General features: G+C 34.8%; 1 non-coding gene across 1 annotated transcript; it reads right to left on the bottom strand.

The window, feature by feature from the left end:
• Positions 1–966: 966 nt before the first annotated feature.
• Positions 967–1,037, bottom strand: TRNAG-GCC. The gene has a single exon. It is a non-coding gene; the product is annotated as a tRNA-Gly (tRNA).
• Between the last annotated feature and the right edge of the window lie 2,159 nt (positions 1,038–3,196).

Below are 3,196 nucleotides of genomic sequence, written 5' to 3'. Positions count from 1 at the left end.
TTTTGATCATGACGATTAGGTTTTAAATTAAGGCTATAGTATGATTAATGTGGGTCCTGAGTCGCATAATGATTCAACGGCTGTATTTTTCTGCTATAGTACTTGTTTAAGGCTAAAATGAGTGTTAACTCCTGATCAGGCTTATCTAATACTCATAGTAAATGATTACTCGGCTAAGTGGGAGAATGTAAGATTAAATATGTTACGTATTAATATTTAATCTATAGCCATCATAATCATTTACATTATAGAGATCAAAATATATTAGAACCTATTAAATAATTAGTTGGTAATTGTTGAGGGACCATATTACCCTTATTAACTAATTAGGTTTCCTTCTGGGTGCTTATATAAGGAGAATTATATGGAGGTTAAGGGGTTACTCAGTTACACAATTACACACACCCCATTAGCCATAACATCATCACGAACGACCTCCTCTCCTAACCGATATCCCTTTTCGGTTTTCTAAGTCCCCATCATTAGTCAGCATCCTAAGGAGGAACCAGATCACGATGACAAGCATGTCGAACTCCATTACTGGATTCTCCAACGCACTGTCTGCTATAACAGGTATGTTTTAATGTTTTCCTTCATGAGTAAACAGAACTGAACCAACACACCAACCACAATAGCAATCGGGGCTAGAACAGATGTAGCGATCAAGTCGTGGATGTAGGGTTGATTAATGTCAACAGAACATGTTAAAGTACAAAATAACAAATTCTTTTTTAGAACACCAATTTCATTAGAAAAAAAATCAGCTGGGAGTTTTGGGTAACAGACAGATTCTAAACGGAAGTAGTTGTTTGTGTCAGCCGGCGATTTATGGTAGATTGCGTATACATTTTTCTAAGGGGAAAAAGGTTAAAAAAAGATTGCTCAGAAACGCTAGATAATTCGAAATATCGAACAGCGGTGATGACCCAACATCACAATGAGCGTTGACTCTTCATTGCAAAATGATGCACCAGCCGGGAATCGAACCCGGGTCTGTACCGTGGCAGGGTACTATTCTACCACTAGACCACTGGTGCTAGATGTTAAATACGCAGAAAATCTAGTAAATCAATATTAACGAGTAAATAAACTATTGCAAAAGCAACTTGCAAATTGCAATCTTGTAGATTTTGGTGTATTAGTGGTTTGCATTGGACATGCACACTTTTGAATGTAGCACATAAAAAAAACAATCTATATAAGTTTCTTGCATTTGGGTTATCTTTACTAGTTGCATTTGGAATATTTATGGATGATAATTGATCAGTGTTGTTTTATTTGTTCTAAAAATTACATCCTACAACCAAGGATAGGGTGAATTATGTTTCAACTTCTGTAAACTATTATAAATTTATTACAGCCTTATAGGTTATCTAACTTAGCATCCTATGCACCACAACACAATTAGTATTTGTTCTTTCTATAAGTATAACCCATATATATATGTAAACATGAGGCATATGGACAATTGAGTGAATATTCTTGTGAGTTGTATGTTAATGCTACATACATTTTGAGATATACATATGTGTAGATTCTAATTAGTAGTTGGTATTTGAAATCACACATTATATGTCTTATTCTTTGGTAATTTACTTTATAACTTACATGAAATGGAGATGTGTAGTTTGTATACATTGTTGGATTTTTGACATTTACATTTGTTATAGTAGTTGGTTTCATATAAATACATACATGTAAGCGTATTTTGTATACATTATTTTTGTCGCACATTCAAAATTTTGGGTCTTACGTCTTGATTATAAATTCACGAATCTTCATCTATGTAGATGCTTAGACGAGGCTTGTGTACAAGTTATGCAATTCGACGAAGCAGATACCTAAGCAAAAAGCCACTTGAAATCCAAAGTACACCATGCATCAAGTCACTTGAAAAAAGAAACCACTGACTATCAACGGCCATAAATTTGAGAGATAAACCAATTGAGGGACATGTTTTAAAACTAATGTGTTTTTGCACATTGCATTATTTGATGGAAACAAAGCACTTCAAAATTACACAAGGTACCTCGTTGCATTTCTTTTACCAACACATGTGTATCATATATTTTTTTGTTACATACACATATGCATCATATAACTTTTTATTACATACACATATGCATGTCGTAATATTTTTTTAGAAAATGCACACATGCATACATTTGTATCTATATGTGCAAACCATGTATATTGGAACCTTTTTTTATTAATAATGTGAATTGCATGCAAATACCCGAGGGTTTGTAGGCTAGCGGTTTCAATGTTTGTACATAATGGTATTCCTCCCCAAGTGGTTGAGTTAGGCGTTAAAAAAAACATGACTTGGATATCGCATTCTACCTTTTCATTTGAACTTGCAATCCTTTCTTTTGAATCCCTAAGAGGCGTCCGACTTTCGGCGGATGACAAGTTAGTGATGAAGCATGTTTTCTCTGAAGTAAGGTGGAGGAGAACTGTAGAAAGTAAAATACAAGCGTCAAAAGAACACCTGTTCGTTCAGACTAGTATAAAGGTAATAGCCACTCTTAGTTTCCATCAAATGTGTGCCCTGACAAAGACCTAACCAAAGAAGTTGTATTGGACCAAATAAATGCATGATTTTGCCAAAGACCAGACCAATCGTTATTCTATAATTCATTTGCACCACTAAAATCACAGTAAATGTATTTAGTCTTAGGGTGAATAATCCTTAGATCATTGCCCTCCAAAGTCGCTGGTCATTCCTCTAACCTCGCATTCAGGTTTTGTTTTGTCTCTGCAATTAAAACATGATGATGTGCAAAAAAATATACACCGCGAAAATGCCCCCTGAATCGACTTTGACAACTCGTCTTGAACAATCGCAAAAAGAGACGGACTAAACACAAACCCTTGGTCTAATATTGAAAAATACTCCCCCCCGGTCAGTGGCGGACCTAGAAATTTTTCTATGGGGGTGCGGAATATTTTTTAAAATTTTAGGCCCCGAGATATATAAAAAATTCGGTTCATATCGGGTTGGGTCGGGTCATGTAAAACAAAAGAACATCAAGCTAAAATTTATATAATAAATAAAAACACGTCAAACGTTGTTACAAACATATTTAGAAAGTCACCCTACGGGTTATACTTTTTGAAATATATTCAAAACATCATTTCATTAAGGTGCTGTTTGTTTTTTGCTAGAAGCACTTCAGAACCTCTTATGTCTGCG

Source organism: Helianthus annuus, chromosome 1, assembly GCF_002127325.2.
Source record: "Helianthus annuus cultivar XRQ/B chromosome 1, HanXRQr2.0-SUNRISE, whole genome shotgun sequence".
Lineage (NCBI taxonomy): Eukaryota > Viridiplantae > Streptophyta > Magnoliopsida > Asterales > Asteraceae > Helianthus > Helianthus annuus.
This window is presented reverse-complemented; position numbering and strand designations above follow the sequence as displayed.